Source organism: Myotis daubentonii, chromosome 14 (genome assembly GCF_963259705.1).
Source record: "Myotis daubentonii chromosome 14, mMyoDau2.1, whole genome shotgun sequence".
Lineage (NCBI taxonomy): Eukaryota > Metazoa > Chordata > Mammalia > Chiroptera > Vespertilionidae > Myotis > Myotis daubentonii.
The window spans coordinates 8,579,583-8,598,961 of NC_081853.1; the positions used below are offsets into that span (position 1 = coordinate 8,579,583).

Below are 19,379 nucleotides of genomic sequence, written 5' to 3' on the forward strand. Positions count from 1 at the left end.
CCCCACTTCTAGGAATATATATCCTAAGAAGCCTGAAACACCAATCAGAAAGAATGTATGCACTTCTATGTTCATAGCAGCACAATTTACAATAGCTAAGATCTGGAAACAGCTCAAGGACCCATCAGTAGATGAGTGGTTATAAAAACTGTGGTACATTTGCACCATAGAATACTATGGATCTGTAAAAAAAAAAAAAAAAAAAAAAAAAGATGGATTTCTTATCCTTTGAGACAGCATGGAGGGACCTGAAGAGTATTATGCTAAGTGAAATAAGCCAGTCAGAGAAAGATAAGTATCACATGATCTCACTCATATGTGGAATTTAATGAACAAAATAAACTGATGAACAAAATAGATTCAGAGACACAAAAGTATGGAAGAGACTGATGAATCTCAAAAGGAAGGTGAGAAGAGAGAGGGGTGGGAAGTGATTAACCAAAGAACTTGTATGCAAATATGCATAGCCCATGGATACAGACAATAGGATGGTGAAGACCTAGGAGAGGTGGATGTTGGGTGGAGGGGGTCAATGGGGAAAAAAAGGGGGACATCTGTAATACTTTCAACAATAAAGATAAATTTAAAAATATATATCATTAAAAAGAAGGCCATTAACTAGATCTATAGAGCAGCATGTAACAGTCCCAGCCTCATGTGCTGAGTCAGTAGGTGAACTGTGGTTAGGCAGAATTAAGATGTGTTGTTTATATAAATACTAGAGGCCCAGTGCACGAATTCATGCACCAGTGGGGTCCCTTGGCCTGGCCTACATCCTCCTGCAATCTGGGACTCCTTGAGAGATGTTGGAGAGCCAGTTTCACCCTGATCCCCACAGGCCAGGCCAAGGGACCCCACCAGTACATGAATCCATGCACCGGGCCAGTTTCAGCCTGATCCCCACAGGCCAGGTTGAGGGACCCCACCAGTGAATGAGTCGGTGCACCAGGCCTCTAGTATGCATATAAGATCTTTGGTTAATCTCTTCTCCCCTCCCCGCTTCCCTCTGAGATTCATTAGTCTGTTCCATGTTTCCATGCCTGTGTGTTGAGCATCTGCCTCCTGGTGGTCAGTGTGCATCATAGCTACCAGTTGAATGGTCAAGCAGTCGCTTAGGCTTTTATATATATAAACTAGGGGCCCGGTGCACGAAATTTGTGCACTGGGTGTGGGGGGCAGGGGAGTGTCCCTCAGCCCAGCCTGCCCCCTCTCACATACTGGGAGCCCACAGGCATTGACCCCCATCACCCTCCAATCACAGGATCGGCCCCTTGCCCAGGCCTGACGCCTCTGACAGAGGCGTCAGGCCTGGGCAGGGGACCCTCATTTCCCCCCATCACTGGTTCTGCCCCCAGCCCAGGCCTGATGCCTCGGCCAGAGGAGTTGACCCTCATCACCCTCCAATCACCAATCACCGGATCGGCACCTTGACCAGGCCTGAGGCCTCCGGCAGAGGTGTCAGGCCTCGGCAGGGGACCCCCAGCTCCCCGCGGTTGCAGGCTCCACCCCTGCCCAGGCCTAACGCCTCTGGCTGAGGTGTCCGGCTTGGGAAGTGGGGACCCGCAGCTGCAGCGGCCCCGCGATCGCGGGCTCCGCTTTAGGCCCAGGCAAGGGACCCCTAGCTCCCGGGACTGCCAGCTTCGACCGTGTCCAGCTCCCATCGCTGGCTCCACCCCTACTTCCTGCTACCACTGGCCAGGGCGGCAAACGCACCTGATTCTCTGATCATGGCTGGGGGGCAGCTCTTAGCTCCCCCCTGGGTTTCCGATCACTGTCAGTGGCAGGGGGCTTCTTCCTGCTTTCCCTTTCACCTCCCTGCATTGTGCCTACATATGCAAATTAACTGCCATCTTGTTGGCAGTTAACTGCCAATCTTAGTTGGCGTTAACTGCCAATCTTAGTTGGCAGTTAACTGCCAATCATAGTTGGCAGTTAATTTGTATATAGCCCTGATTAGCCAATGAAAAGGGTATCATCATACGCCAATTACCATTTTTCTCTTTTATCAGTGTAGATACCCCAGATTTCAAAAACAGAGTAATTAAGTATGTAAAATAATTTTTACATTGATTATATGTTGAAATGATAATAATATAGATATATTAAGTTAAACAAAAATATTAAAGTTAACTTCACCACTTCTTTTGAATTCTTTTAATGTGGCTACAAGAATATTCAAAAATTTATATGTGAGATAACGCAAAATGTGATCTATACATACAATAAAATATTATCCTATCTAATAAAGAGGGAATATGCTAATTGACCTTCACACTGTCACAAAAGATGGTGGTGCCCATAGCCAATAAGGAGGGAATATGCTAAATGACTGTCTCACCCTCAAAGATGGTGGCACCCACATCCAATAAAGAGGGAATATGCTAATTGACTGTCACGCCCTCAAATATGGCAGTGCCCACAGCCACAAGATGGCAGTGCCCAGTCCCCTCAGCCCCACTGGTGCGGCAGGCACGTGGTAAGGCCGGGCCCGGTCGCTCCACATGCCTGCCTTCGGAGACCCCCAGTCCTCTTAGCCCCCCAGCCACCCAGAGCCGGCTCGAGGAACAAGCAAGCCTCAGATGGCAGCTTCCCAGCCTCCCAGGGCTGGCCCGAGGCTCAGGTAACCAGGGCTGGCCGAGGCTTGCGCAGAGGTGTTATGGGGTGTCACCTTCCCCTGATTGCCAGGTCGCCTCCTGCCCCTGAGGGCTCCTGGACTGTGAGAGGGGGCAGGCCGGGCTGAGGGACCCTCCCCTCCAGTGCATGAATTTTTGTGCACCGGGCCTCTAGTTCAGCTATAAAAAAAATGAAATGCTGACAGATGCTACAACATGGATAAGCCTTGAAATCGTTATGCTAAATGAAATGTCATGCACAAATAGACAAATATCGTATGATTCCATTTATATAATAGGCAAGGTCATAGAGAGGGGAAGTACAACAGGGGTGACCAGGGCTGGTAGGAGGGGAACAAAGAATTAAAGCTTCTGTTGGGATGATGAGAAAGTTCTGGAAAGGTTAGCGGTGATGGTAGCACAGCATTGTGAATGCCTAATGCCACTGAATTATACACTTAAAAATGCTAAAGCTGTAAGTTTCATGTTATGCCTATTTTACTACAATTTTAAAAGATCTTTTGTGGCTCGCATGCGTGGCTCCCATGACATTGCCTTTGGACAGCACTTCTGGGAGCTCAGCAGAGGACCAGGCCAGCGTGCTCTCCTGTCCTTGCTGGTAGTGTTTGAGTGCTCCACCTTTGGAGTCAGAAGATGCCAGGATTGGAGCTCCAGCTCTGGTCCTGACTGGCTAAAAAAAACGATCAACCCCACAATCTCTGACTACCTCAGTTTCCCCATCTGCAAAATGTGGGTTATAAAATGTGCCATATAAGGCTGTTTTAAGTCTAAAAGAAAATATCTATAAAGTGTGTTTCTACTGAAGCACGAGAGATGAATAAATGGTACTCATTGCCACTACAAATGAAAAAAAGGTATTTCCTTTTTTCAAATCCTCACCCAAGGATATTTTTTCCATTAATTTTTTAAGAAAGAGTGGAGAGGAGAGAGTTGGCAGGGAGAGAGAGAGAAACATCTATTGGTAGCCTCCTGCACACTCACCAACCATGGTCAGGGATGGAGCCTATAACTAAAGTATGTGTCCTTGACCAGGAATCAGACCCATGACCCTTTCTTTGGTCCACTGGCCAATGCTCTATCCACTGAGCCAACCCGGCCAGGGTGGGGTCTCCCCTTTTTATTGATACCTACCTATTTTGCTAATGTTTGAGGAATAATCCAAAATGCTGTTCCAGTAGGAACAGCATTCCTACCTGGGTGACAGCCTAGGCAGGAGATGTGGTCCTCTTTCTGGAGACTATGGGAAAAGAGTTCAGTTCTACTCTATAGAAATTGCATTTATTTTAGAACCTCCCTTTCCCTATTGTCTACATATTGTTATCATCATTTGATATATGCAGTCCTAAAATATCACCAGTTGGGCAAAAGCACTGAAAATAACCAAGGTTATGGAGCAAATAGGATTGGGGCAACCACTCAAAGTCTACTCACTTTTGCAACCAGAATACTAGCAAAACTACTGGTCCATGGGACAATAATTCGGCCAGCCAAGGTGGACAAGTTGGAATGCCTGGAGGCTGCCACAGTGCTACTAAAACTACACACTCTCCACCCATACATGATGGGGCAATGCTGGCAGCGTGTTAGCTGGAGTGGGACTGGCAGGTGCTGAGACAACATGATGGGAGTGAAGCTCTGAGCAATGGGGCTGTCATTCCTGTGGGCAAGGAGGGAGGGCCAGCCACCATGAGCTGGAAGCCGAGCAAGGCTGTGGATGCTCATCCTCAAAGTCTTGGGGACTTGTGTTAAAATATTCTTTAAAAACAACTGGAATGTTCCCTCTGCCAGGAGAGCAGGCCCAGTTGAGGACTGACTGACTGAAGCTTTTAGTTGGACTCCTGCAGCTCTAGTTCCCTTGCCGCAGGAAAAAGAAAATCACATAGGAACCAGGATGCCCTGTGCATTACACAGACAGCAGTCCCCTCTCATAGTAACGAATGGTCTAACTCAGTCCCAAACCACACATGTCTATATTTCCTGTGTACATACATGATCCTATTTGATATTCACAACACCTCTACACAACTGGTGCTATTACACTCGTTTTAAAGTTGGTACCTTGCTCAAATATCCTACAGTAGCATTAGGATTCACAGCAAGTCTGCTTATTTCAATACCCATCCTCTTAACCACTGCGCCACATTGCCTGGTCATTTTAGGCTATTCAGTTTTGACAAATGGGACCAGACTGTTTAGCAAATTGTAGGTTCAGCCTTGCCTAAGCTCAGCTCTCAACAATCTTCCAATGCCCTTTCTGACTTCACTTCTTACAGTGTTAGTGAAGATAGATGGAATGATCCAGGCCTAGTTCTTCTCTAAAGTGGTGGGAGGAGTAGAAGGCATAATGTCATCTGCTAAGACCTCTAACGCTGAGGATGCTATTTTGAGTTTATCTCCTATTAGGTATAAACATCAAAATCCTTTGGCTGTCAGTTTTCTGTGCTAACGTTTCCAATGACGAGCTCAATGGAAGAGTGTCCAAGCAGAACTGTGAAAACCCCAACTACCAGGTCAGCTGCTGTTAGGATTCATCATATGCAAACAAGTCTTAAAGGCTGGCAAATAGACTGATGGGAGCGATTCTTGATGAAACACAGAACTTATTTCCTATCCTGGTGTATTCAGTTAATAGGTACCAGAGCAGCCACACTGGTTATAAAGGTATTCGATGTTTCTGAAGTGCCGGGTAAACAGCCACTGCCTGTGTTCACTAAGTGCTCCATCTACCACTTTAGTTACCCTGGCCTCTCCCCTGGGTCCCCCAAAACCTCTTCCCATTTCAAAAAAGGAATGCCTAGCTTCCTGGGGGTGGGGCGGTCTGGTTCTTCGCTGGCATCATGCTCCCTGGCCCGACCAGCGCCTCACCATACTGCAAGTTAACACTTTCCACCTGCCCTGACGGACCCCCATTCTATGGCTGAAGGACTGGCTTATTCCTGACATGTCAGTTGCCCATCTTTATATTGATGGGAGAGGAAGTAGAGATGGAAGTAAAGAAGTGGAAAATAGCCTGACCCTGCTGAATAATTTATCTATTGTTTGAGTATAGGAACATATTTTCAAAAAGTAAATTCATTTATAAAAATCCTCTAAATAAAGATTTCAAACTCTTGTGGATTGGCCAAATTTTGCCTACAGATAGGTTTTTTGGTTTGGTTTTGTTTTCTGAATGGTCAGGAATGTGTAAAAATAATGAGTTCAAAGATGAAGCTGAAAAACTAAAAAGGCTCATTACAACTACCCTTAACCCCTTATCTTGTCCTATTGCTCAACTGCACATTTGAAATCACAGGCTGTTCCCTGAAGGCATTCAAACTTGACACCCCGTTCTAAAAACAGATAACATCATCTCAGTTCTATCAGCGTAGGGCGATACCCATCTTAATCTATGACTTGAGCTATGAAGTTTCTGTTTTGTTCGAGAAATGGATGCAAAGCTACATCCAGAGGTAGCCATTTAAGATTAATTAAACATTTCACCAGGCTTAACAGATCTACTTAGATTTGATTCATCTCTACTTTTATTACCAATGAGCATATCTTGATGATTATTTTATATCTTCTTAACTTCACAGCAGACAAATGCTCATTTCTTTCCCCTTGTGTTTTTCTCCCCCTGAAGGGACATGATGGTGAGTCATCACCGTTTCCCTGAGTCTTGGTGTCCACCTGAGAGCTGAGGATAGAATCTGGAGCACTGGGGCAGCTTCTGGCTTTGGGCCACATCCCTGAATTATTCAGGTGGAGATCCGAGACTGAGGGGGCAGATGCTGGTCTGAAGTAACTGAGGAAACCACCACTGGCGCCATTAACTTGGAAGCTCCTAGTAGAAGCACATGACCTCAGCTCAGGTCCAGGTGCCCCTTGACCCACCACCCAGCATTCTCTTGTTCACTATGAAAGGAGCTCCGTGGAGCCAAGATGTCTCTCTGACCTGGTCCTTTGAGTCATTCCTCTCAGTAACCCTGAGAGGTTTCAGAGAGCCCTGGGATTTGCAGAATAAATAGCAATCCCCAACCTCTAATTCCCCCCCCCCCCAGCTGCACTCTTGTAATTATACTAGGTTGATTGCATGTCTTTAGTATATTTACTGAGTGGCTATTATGCATAAAGCACTCTGAGAGTCCTGGTGTAACTCTGATAGGTTTTGGAGTCTTCTAGGTTTGGGGATGATACAGTCAAGAAAGTTGCCTGGGGCTCAGAGATCTTAGTACATAAAGTAAATCAAGAGTTATTTGTCTCTAGTAGTTATGACCAGGTCACTGAAGGTATGTGGGGAGAAAATGTTCTGAAAAAGGCTACAAAATTGTTAACACTTTTAATTATGTTTGGAGCACACAGCATTATAGAACCAACTGAGTTGCGTTATTGAAAACCGTGTCAGCTGCCATTCAGGGACTCAGCCAGGCAAGGAAGCTCTTGGGAGAGTTTGCTCATTTCTTTATTCAGGTTGTTTGTCTGTCGATGTAATTTTAGGAGTGTTCTTTCAAAGAATCCAGCAGTCGTTAATCCTAACAAACAATAGCTTTAATTCCAGACTATCCTTCATCACATAACAGTGAAGGTAGAGGACAGGGGCTTTTCTAGCTATATTTTTACTTCCCTTCCAAAATATAGTTTTGAGGAAATACAGGGGCATTTGGCAGGAAGCAGAAGATATATTCGTTTTTCAGATGAAAAGCCTGGGTATTATTTATTAGTTAAACTATGTTGGGAAACATTTTAACACTCAGGACCAAGAGGATGTTATTTTATTTTGCCAAGTATTTATATTTGAATTTAAACAGCATTCCCTTATGTTTAATTTTTTTAAAGGTTTTTTAGATAAAGGGAAGAAATTTGCATTACTTAGTGGTTAACAATTGTATTCTAGCTGATGTGGGAGGGAACAAAAACACACCCAGAACTTGCTATGGCAAAGCCACACACTGATATTTGTGCCAGGGAAAGCAGTCCATATTTCAGAACATCAAGTGTGGCTCAGGTGGCTGGGCATCATCCCGTGCACTGAAAGGTTCTATTTCTGGTCAGGGCACATGTCCGGATTGTGGGCTTGATCCGCAGTAGGAGGTGTGTGGGAGGCAGCTGATCACATCATCAATATTTGTTTCTCTCTCCCCCCGACCCCACCACCTTCTCTCTAAAAAATCAATAAAAAATCTTTTTAAAACAAAAGTTGGACTTAAAATAAAAAGAATGAGGAGAGGCTGACCTATGATAAAATGGAATTTATCCCAGAGAACCCAGTGGCATTTCATTGAAAGACAATCCCACCCAGCCAGAGTGGCTCAGTGGTTGAGTGTTGACCTATGGACCAGGAGGTCACGGTTTGATTCCAGGTCAGGGCATATGCCCAAGTATGCACTCAGTCCCCAGTGGGAGACATGCAGGAGGCAGCTGATTGATGATTCCCTCTCATCATAGATGTCTCTACCTCTCTCTCTCCTTCTCCTTTCCTCTCTGAAATCAATATATATATATACACACACACATATATACACATATATCTTTTAAAAAGACAATCCCTTGTTATTTAAACATAAAGTTTGACTCCCCAAAAAACCTTCTGAGAAAGCAAGTTTATTTATTTACCATTAACATTCAATTAAGAACCCAGCGTATCCATCCAAAGAAGAGTTAAATGGGGAACAGAAAGACCTGAGAAAGAAAAAGTGATCTTTTTATTTTACTATTCTAGCTCTCTTCCTTCATCCATTTGCCCCATCTTCTCATCACTCAGAAGTCTACTGCATGAATATTAAGTAAACAGCCAGCAATCAATACATTTGTCAATCTCTACCTAATCAAAAATAGTTGCCTCAGTTATCTATTGCTGCATCTAAAGCTTGGTAACTTAAAACAGCTATTTGATTTGCTCATGATTGGGGTCAGCACTTAGGGCTGGGGTCAGCTGGCTGCCTGCCTGTAGGTCTCATCTGGCATCTCCAGCCGACTCAGCTGGACCAAAGGTTCTGAGACGGTTTCGTTCCCATTCATGGCATTTAGTGCCAGCTGTAAATCACAGCTTGTGTGATTCCAGAAAGACAGTCTGAGTTTCGGCATATGGTAGCATCGGAGAGACAGGCCCCAAGGCGCAGGCTTTTCAGGCCTCTGCTTGCATCACAGGTTCTGATGGCCACTGGCCAACGCTAGTTAAATGACCAAGCCTGATCAATGTGGAAGGCCTACAGGCATGAAGTCATGGTTCACTGAGGGCCACACCACAAAATCCTATCCAAGGAGGCAAGAATCAATGGCAGGGAAACAGCTTCTTCTAACTGACCTCGGAAGCGTGGACAGGCTACACGGAAGATGGGACACTGCCTCTGGTTTGACTTCTGAGAATACACAGGAGAATGATGCAGACAGGTTTTTCATACACTGACATTCTTAGCTTTGCTGCTGAAAACTGGTGCTAAAAAAAAAAAATGGGTCTTTCCAAAACATTTACTTCCCTAAGCCAAGCTGTGGACAAAGTGAGTCCAGGCTCCGTTTTCCTTGATTTCTCATTCTGATCATCAAAATCAGTTTCTAGATATTTCCAAAAGCACCTGTTATACCTGGTACACAGTAAAAGAAAACGAAACAAAAAAATTTGTTCTTGAGGGAGATCGTGGAGGGCTCTTGGTTTGAGCAAAAAGATGTGAATCAAATGTTTGGGGATTTGATCATTTAAAAGTGTTATCAGTGACTTGCTCCTAGAACTTCAAATACCCACTAGCCTGAGCAGCTCAGCTACGGAACAGGCATTCTGAAACACACTTGCTCCTAAGAGACCTGTCAAATGGACCATCTGTAAGATCAGAGAGTCACAAGTTGGAAAAGATCTCAGCAGTTTTCCCTTTGCCTAGTCAACTTGTGGTCTAACTTATTCAAGACAGATGGACCATCATCCTATTTTAACCTCATACTGATGTTTGTCTCGTGCCAATTTCTCTGTCTTGCACACATCCTTTTTCTATGATATAAAGGAAACTGTAATATCTGGATTGCTTAATCATTTTATAAACCTACATAAGATAAATGAAACCTGGACGTGTTTCAGGACTTGGCTAAATTCAGTACAGATCTCAGTTTTGAGTGGGAGAGAGAGAACGTGTGCTAACCATGCATATGCAACATACCTTCCATGATCAAGCTAGTTATTTAATTTAGGATGCATGCGCTTCTCTAAAAACATTCCTCATGTATATAACAGCATCAGCAACAAGTTACATTGCACGAGTGCTTGATGTGTACCAGACAATGGATGGAGTGCCTGGGGAGGTCAGCATAGAGATTGTGTGTCAGGCTGGTTCATGTTGAACAGTAAGCTCACCAACAAATGATGGAGTATTCAAAGAGAAATCAGAGCCAATATGCTGCCCTTAGGGACCAGGAAAATGCCAGTTCTATTATTTTATGGCAAAATGGAAAGTGACGAAACAGGAAGATTTGCGATGCTTCTTATACTTGTGGAGGTTTTTTCTCTGAAGAAAAAAAAATACCTGAACATACAAAGTTTTTCACATAATTCCAGGGACTCTCCTAGAGACCCTGAAACCTAGCCATGGGCACATTGGGCTTCTGTATGGAGAATAGGAGAGAAAGAAAAAGAGCCAGATTTTTATTAGGAGCTTCTGTGTGGCAGACACTCGGCTTACATATCACCCCACCTTCACAGTGGCCATTGAAGACAGGGCTTGTGATTCACGTGGGCAGATCCAGAAATTGTGAAAACTGTGATCCCCAAGAAGTTAAACATCTACAGAGATCATACTCCCACCAAGCATTAGCAGAGGTTCAAAACTGCATCTTCTTGTCTTCCCAGTCTTAGCATTTGAGTCAACCGCAGAGATAAAATAGAGCATGAGAGACTAAAACAACAGGGACAGGCATTTTGATAAGAACTCATTTATATCATAAACTACCTAAATATCTCACATTAGTTACCCTTAAATGTGTCACAATTCACTCCTAAATATAATATTGTACAGTATGTAAGTCATGTTTCCACAAAGTATTTAATGACATGAGGAATGTTCACAATTGCAAGGTTACAGAAGCAGAATTCAAACATGTATATTCAGCAATCTGTGTGTGCGTGTGTGTGTGTGTACCTGTGTATACACACATACATATATACAGGGTGTCCCAAAAAATATGTACACACTTTAACAGCTGATTCTATTACATTTTGAAAATAAAGTATATTTTAATAAACACTGCCTTTATAAATATACATTTTTGGGGAACACCCTGTAGATACAGGGTGGGGCAAAGTAGTTTTATAGTTGTTCATATGGAAAATAATAGTGCAAGATATATATATCCCTAATATGCAAATAGACTAAACGGCGGTAAAACCTAACAACTGAACAACGAGTTGCAATGATGTGTGCTGACCACCAGGGGGTCTGTGGAACATGGCGGGCATTGGCTATAGTGAGATGGTGGAGCAGGTGAGCAGGGGCACCAGACCAAGGAGGGGTGCCAGTTGCTGTCATTGGGGCAGCCTCTGGTGGTTACTGAAATTCTTTGCTCCTGCTCGCCACAGTCCTGCCAGGCGCTCGCACCTGCTACTGGCCCCGATCACTCAGCACCATCAGCAGGTGCAAGCGGCCGCTGCAGCCCCGCTCACCCCTCAGGGCTTCTCCACCTCCCCCTGCTCCTGAGGGGCGATCGGGGCAGCAGCGGCCGCTCACACCCGCTGCTGGTGCCATCCCCAATCTCCATGCCTTCAGTGGGTGTGAGCGGGGCTGGCACCCTCAAAGCGTGGGAGCAGAGGTGGCAGGAGCCAGGCTGCTGGCAGACAGGGACCACGGGCCTCAGCTGGAGGGGCCGGGCGGGAGCATGGAGGATGGGCCGAGACCCGGCCCTGTGCCCACCACAGCCTCTTGACCCACAGTTCCTTTCAAGGTGCATGAATTTGTGCACTGGGCCCCTAATAATTAATAAATAATAATATAAGAATAAACTATTTTTCACATATTCACAACTGTAAACCTACTTTTGTCCCATCCTGTGTGCATGTGTGTGTGTGTGTGTGTATATATATATATATATATATATATATATATATATATAGAGAGAGAGAGAGAGAGAGAGAGAGAGAGAGCAAGAGAGAGGGAAAATGCCCTTCTGGTCGCATCTTCTTAGCGAGAGCCAGACTAGAACCAAAGCACTCTGCAGCCCCCATTCTCAGCAGAACCCACCGGAGACTTTTTCTGGCAGGACTGACCACTGCGGATCTCATTCTCGGGGAATATTCAGAGATGTGTACATTTGTTTCCATAATCACCCTAAATATTTACATTGTCCTTATCAGTAGATTACATTACATATTTATTTACAACTATCACTTGCAGTGCTCTCCCCTGATTGGGAAACGAAACAGCTGTTTGGCACTTGCAGGAACATGGCCTGTCCCTGTGACTGATCACTGAAAGAGAGCAGATTATAGTGTTTACTCTGGGATTTCTGAAACAGAGCTGACCAGTTATAGGCAGAAAGAAAATTATTTCCCAGGAATCTTCTGCAGTAGAGATTCAGAGATATGGGAAGGAGCGATGAATGAAAGAGCAGACTCGGGGTTCAGTGGCATTTGTCACCAATTTAATGGGACTGGGCAATTGTGTGATTGGTACCCGATTCAACTGTGCTGTTTACTTGGTCACAATCCTCACCATTGAGTATGCAATGGTGACTATGCAAGTCTGTGGGGTCACTGCTGAATTTGCTAACTAGTTGGCCAATGAGTGCCTCAGAGGAAACCTCTTTAAAACTGACTGTATATTCCAAAGTGGGGGGGGGGGGGAAGAACCTATCTCTTTGAAGTTATTTTTGCCACTAATTCAAATAATAAAAACATAAAATATAAAATCTCAAGTATTTAAATGGCTAATTTATATTATAATCTTGCTTGCAAAATGTAAAAAAAAGACTTAATCAAGTGTATTTGTTTGTTTTTAATTAAACCAGAAGTAAAGCCAACACTTTTTCTTGTATTTAACTATAAGAACTATAAAGTACATGGTGAATATCGGGTTTTTCTGGCATTGCCCACATAATAATGTATTGCTTATATGTGAAAAAGTGACTATACCTTGGGGGAAAAAATAAACTTTAAGAAGTTCACCCTTAGTGTAACTATGTTAATATAAGGGGAAACAGTTGTGTTTACTCATAGCATATCTAGTTAACAGTGTGTGAAGTTAAATTTTAAAATCCCATACGAATGCTTTATTGCATACAAATGTGGTCAGTTAAAACAGATTTCTTAAAGCATAGCAGATTTAAATAGATTTGTGTCAACGTAGCTTTCCAGTCCACCATTATCATCAAATTATGTCCCATTATCTTCAAGGACAAATGGTTTTGCACCCAGCGGTAAACACAGTTTAGCACTCTGCTTTGAAGGGTAGGGGGTTGTTTGTGGAGAGCGGAAATAGCTTACCACTTTAGTTCATGGAATTAGACATTTTTGAATAATAGCCAAAGGGTTCTTGTCAGTGTCAGGAATTTACTGAATACACACTTTCACTTTTCAAAAGTGGGCCTGGAATCAAACTCTTAATAGAATGAGATAGCAAATCTGTGTCATAGACTCAGAAATGGATTGAGGGCTCTTCTTAGAATTTCCACATACTAGGAATGTTCAAATGAGTCAATAAAACTATACTTGGGGCCAAACCGTCATGGTGGGAAAATGACCACTTAAAGATTGCCAATGGAGCCCTGGCCAGTGTTGCTCAGTGGTTGGAGCATCGTCCCATACACCACAACACTGTGGATTCGATTCCCGGTCAGGGCTCATACCTAGGTTTCAGGTTTGATCCCTGGACACATACGGGAGTCAACCTATAGATGCTTCTCACATCGATGTATCTCTCTCTCTTCCTCTCTCTCTAAAAACAAACAAGCAAACAAATAAGTAAATAAATAAAAGCTTGCCAACGGAAAAGACAAGCATGTTGAACTTGAACTAGTGATGGAGAAACTAGGCATGGGCAAGGCATGGCAGAGTGGTTCCCAATGGGGTTTTCAGCTTAACAGTGCTGACCAGACAGGGTTCTTCTTGTTACATACGTTGTGACCCAGAACAAGTCACACCGTTTCTCTAGTGAATTATCTTATCACTGCAATGAGTACAATCGCTCCCTGTACCTCCAGTGGGGAGGTAGCATTTAATACAGCTGTAAATGCTACATTTATTTCTGTGATTCTTTGCTTAATATTTGTCTCCTCTTTTAGACATTAAGTTCCTTTACATTAAGGCTCTGCTTATCCTTACATCCCTAGTACCAATCACAGTAGGGTTTGTTGAATAAGACCTTGCTTCATTGGAAAATTATGAAGGGCAAATGAAAAATGAGTGTTTAGCACTGTGCCTGCACAGTAATCTTCAGTGCAAGTGAGATACCATTATTATGATTGTTTTTATTACTGTTATTATTTGCATTAGATCAATGCCTGTTAAATGAAATAATAAATGCCAGGCTCTTTCAGGATAAACTCACCAGACAATTCGAATAGAGGGATGTTAAGAAACTACATTTTATTAGTTCAATTTGCAGTGGTCAGGCCTAAGGAAATCACTAAAGTTTGGGTTCTGACCCAGAATGGCAACTGATCAATTTACAAAGGAAGACACATTCTTCCCTAGGGAGCAGGAGTTCCTGAAATCAAGGTAGTTGAAACACATAATCCAGTGGTTCTCAACCTTCTGGCCCTTTAAATACAGTTCCTCATGTTGTGACCCAACCATAAAATTATTTTCATCGCTAGTTGAAAATACCAATTCATTATTTTCATAACTGTAATGTTGCTACTGTTATGAATCATAATGTAAATATCTGATATGCAGGATGGTCTTAGGCGACCCCTGTGAAAGGGTCGTTCGACCGCCAAAGGGGTCGTGACTCACAGGTTGAGAACCACTGATAATCAATAGTAGAAGGTTGTTTGTGAGCTCTGACTCAGCACAAAGGACATTGTCTACATTGTCTTGTGGGATGTGGGATACAGGCTGGACATTCACCCTGATTTCACCATTCTGGTACCTTTCTAGTGGCTGAAAAGCCCAAATAGCTCAAATACAAGGTTCTCTCTCTCTCTCTCTCTCTCTCTCTTTCTCTCTCTCTCTCTCTCTCGACTTTCACTCCCTACCCTTCCAAAATGAAAGATATAAGTGCTGACTGATGTGTCCTATCTATATCTAATGTAATTTTGAAACTGAAAGGGGCCTTGGGGAACACCTATTTCCCTAAACCTGACACCTGTATTATACATGACGGAAATGACTCTCAACCAAGTGGCTTCCCCACGGTAACATAGATTGACTGTAACAAAGCAAGAACCTGACTCAAGTTTCCAGTGTCGAGTTCTCCCAGGTGACTATACAGTTTTACCTAATATTCCCTATGGGGGAGTCTTCCTAGGACTGGGTTTATCCATTGCATGATCTTGACTTGTATATAATTAGCTGGCATTTTTATTACCTTAAAGAAAATTACCTCTTTCTAAGCTTAAATCTTACACTTGTACAAGCCAGTGTCGAAAAGGATGCAATAGTATTGTTAAAGATTGGTAGGCTACCTCTTACTGTCATGAGGAAGTAGATGATAGAATAAAAGGGTATTAATTGTTAAGACTAGATATTTTTCTAAATAAATTTTTAGAGTAGAATTTTTAATAGCCAACAGGGTATGGGTCAAAGGCTTTTGTGATTATTAATAGGTTACATATTTCTAGGTATTTGTTTCTAGTGAAAATTGGGATTTTACCTTCTGGAATTGTATTGATTTGTGTGAATGTGTTTAACAGAAGTCTCTATAGAGTAAATATAGGGCACAAAGTCACTGCAACTTATATAATTAGTTCACTGATAAAAATTTAATATTGTAATAAAATTTGTATGTTCACCTATCAGATATTTTATGAAAAATGAAGAGAGAAAAATATGGCATTCACGGCTGAAGTAAGGAGAAAATATTCCCCCCAAAACAGGAAAGTAAACTAAAGTCATGTTCCCTTAAAGAACTGCAAGAGTCATCTGTCAGTTAAACCACAGGGAATTGCCATTTTGTAGGTCAGAAAATGCTAGAATGGTAGCAATTCCTTATGATTAAACTTAGTAGTTGGCTTAGACTTCATTGGTCGTGGGTGGTATAAAGGTGACCTGATTCAAAGGTATGCCATGGAAACTTGGCTCTGGATCTATTTCCACACACTGTCCCTTTGAACCCATTTACATTTCATAGGCCTAACAAAGTTCTTATAAGATTTGGTGTGAATATTTAAAAAAAAGAGTGAAGTTTTTCAGCTTTCAAAATGGCTGAAATTCTACATGGAACAATTTGAAACCCCCAAATTATCCAAAACCCAGGAAAAAATAAAAAATCTAAACAGACCAATTACTAGCAATGAAATTGAAGCAGTAATAAAAAAGCTTCCAAAAGACCAGGACCAGGCAACTTCCCAGGAATTCTACCAAGCACTCAAAGAAGAAGCAATACCTATCTTTCTTAAACTATTTCCAAAGAATCAAAGTGAAAGAAATGCTGCCAAACTCATTCTGTAAAGCCAGCACTACCTCATTACCAAAAGCAGACAGAGACGTTGCACATACACACAAATTAAATTACCAGCCATTATCCTTGATGAACATAATGCAAAAATTCCCAACAAAAGATTAGTAAACCTGATTCAAAAGTACATTAAAAAGATCATACACTATGACCAAATAAGATTCATCCCAGCAGTATAAGAATAGTTTAACATCCATAAATCAATCAACATGATACATCACATTAACAAAATAAAGGATCAAAACCATATGAACTTAGCTATCACAAATAGCACTTCTATGAGCATGGGGGTGCATATATTCTTTCTGATTGGTGTTTCAGATTCTTAGGATATACTCCTAGAAGTGGGATCACTGGGTCAAATGGGAGTTCCATTTTTAATTTTTGAGGAAACTCCAAACTGTTTTCTACAATGGCTTCATCAGTCTGCATTCCCCCCAGCAGTGTACTAAGTTTCCCTTTTCTCCACATTCTCACCAGCACTTGTCATTTATTGATCTGTTGATGATAGCCATTCTAGCAGGTATGAGGTGATATCTCATTATCATTTTAATTTGCCTCTCTCTGATGATCAGTGACTTCGAGCATTTTTTCATATGTCTCTTGGCCATCTATATTTCCTCTTTGGAGAACCTATGTTCATAGCAGCACTATTTACAATAGCTAAGATCCAGAAACAGCCCAAGTGCCCATCAGTAGACGAGTGGATAAAAACACTGTGGTACATTTACACCATGGAATACTATGCAGCCATAAAAAAGAAGGATCTCTTACCCTTTGAGACAGCATGGAGGGATCTGGAAAGCAAAATAAGCCAGTCAGAGAAAGACAAGTATCATATGATCCCACTGATATATAGAATCTAAAGAACAAAATAAACTGACAAACAAAATAGATCCAGAGACATGGAAGCATGCAACAGGCTGGCGAATCTCAAGGGTGGGAAGATATTAAGCAAAGATAGTTCAGTAAAGGCCTGGAGTGGACCTGGGTGAAGGGGGTCAATGGATGGGTAACTAAGGGGGACGTCTGTAATGCTTTCAACAGTAAATATAAATTAGTATATATACATATGTACATATATATATATATATAACATAAATATTTTAAAAACCATATGATCATCTCAATAAAGGCAGAAAAAAATTTACAAAATTCAAAATCTTTGTATAATAAAAATTCTCAATAAAGTCAAGTAGAGGAACATATCTCAACATAATAAAGACTCTATATGACAAATCCACAGCTAATAACTCAATGAAAAACTGTAAGTTTTTCCTCTAAGATCAGGACTAAAACAAGGATACCCAACTATCACCACTTCAACACAGTATTAGAAGTCCCAGGCATAGCAATTAGACTGGAAAAGTAAATAAAATGCAGCCTAAACAGAAAAGAAGAAGTGAACTATGATTCTATGCAAATGACATGAAAACCCGAATGACTCCACCAAAAAAAGGTTAGAACTAATAAATGAATTCAGTAAAGTTACAGGATACAGACTCAATATGCAGAAATCTGTTGCATTTCTATATACCAATGACAAATGATCAGAAGGAGAAATTAAGAAAATAATTCTATTTTCAATTGCATCAAAAAGCATAAAATACCAAATTGTAAATTTAAGCAAAGAGGTAAAAGGCCTGTATTCTAAAAACTGTAAAACATTGAAGAAAGAAACTGAAGAGAATATAAGTAAAGGGAAGGCTATACCTTGCCTATGAAGTGGAATCTTAGTTGACTACAGAGAGTAGAGCCAATGACGACATGTAGTCCATGAAAACCTGCAGCATGGATTGAAAGGATTAATATTATTAAAATATTCTTACCATTGAAAGCAATACTATATAGATTCAATGCAATCCCTACTGAAATACCAATGACATTCTTTTCAGAATCAGGACAACAAATTCTAAAACTTATATGGGTCCTAGCGGGGTGGCTCAGTTGGTTGGAGTATTGTCCCATACACCAAAAGGTAATTCATCCATGTTTCTCTCTCACATTGATGTTTCTCTCTGTCTCTCTCCATCCTTTCTGTCTCTAAAAATCTATATCCCAGAGTGAGGGTTAAAAAATAAATAAAATTGATATGGGACCATAGAAAATTCCAAATAGTCAAAGAAATCTTGAGAAAGAACAAAGTGGGAGGTCTTACATTCCCTAATATCAAACTATACAACAAAGTTACAATTACAAAAACAGTATGGTACTGGCATAAAAACAGATACATAGACCAACGGAACAGAATAGAGAGCCCAGAAATAAGTCCTTGCTTATATGGTCAATTAATCTAAGAAAAAGGAAGTGAGGATATACAATGGGGTAAAGACAGTCTCTTCAATGCATAGTGTTGGGAAAACTGGACAGATACATTCAAAAAAATTGAAATTGGACCACTTCCTTACACCATATACAAAATCAATTCAAAATGAGTTAAAGGCTTAAATGTAAGACCTAAACCCACAAAACTCCTAGAAGAAAACATAGGCAATAAACTCTTTGACATTTCTCTTAGTAATATCTTTTTTAATATGCCTCCTCAGGCTAGGCCAGTGGTTGTCAACTGGTGGTCCGCGGACCACTGGTGGTCCATGAGGTCGGAAAGATTGGCAACCTCTGGACTAGGCAACAAAAGAAAAATGTAAACAAATGGGAATACATCAGATTAAAAAGTTTCTGTATGGAGAAGGAAACTATTAACAAAATGAAAAGACAACCTACTGAATGGGAGAAGATATTTGCAAGGAATACATCTATAAACCAGGAAGCCATCGCCAAACACCAAGTCTGCTGCTGACTTGATCTCAGACTTCCCAGCCTATAGAAGGGAGATGAATTTCTGTTGTTTAGAAACCACCCAGTCAGTATTATTTAGTTATTGCAGCTCTAATAGACAAAGACAGGTAGCAAAGGTCATGGCACTATGCACATTTCTAGGCCAAAGGTGAGAGAGAGAGAGAGAGAGAGAGAGAGAGAGAGAGAGAGAGAGAGAAGCCTGCCTGACAGGAACCATGACATCTCTACAAGAAAGGAATCTGGGGAATAAAAGCTCCGATTTACTCTTCCCCCCTCCATCTCCTGTTGGTCTATTTTGCTGAGCCCACCATTAGCCAGAGGACATGAGAGTTTGTCCATGCAATCCCTAAAGGCTGGCTACCTGGTCACTGGGCAGAGT

At 41.8% G+C, this 19,379-nt stretch overlaps 1 protein-coding gene across 1 annotated transcript in view; it reads right to left on the bottom strand.

Annotated features, from left to right (window-relative positions):
• Positions 1-225: 225 nt before the first annotated feature.
• The window catches only part of LOC132215223 (uncharacterized), a 147,636-nt gene continuing 128,482 nt past the window's right edge, over positions 226-19,379 (bottom strand). The window contains exons 4-5 of the transcript XR_009448483.1: positions 17,915-17,985; positions 226-248 (exon numbers count right to left, since the gene is read on the bottom strand). The gene's annotated coding sequence lies outside the window, so the exon portion shown is untranslated. The remainder of the gene's footprint in view (positions 249-17,914; positions 17,986-19,379) is intronic.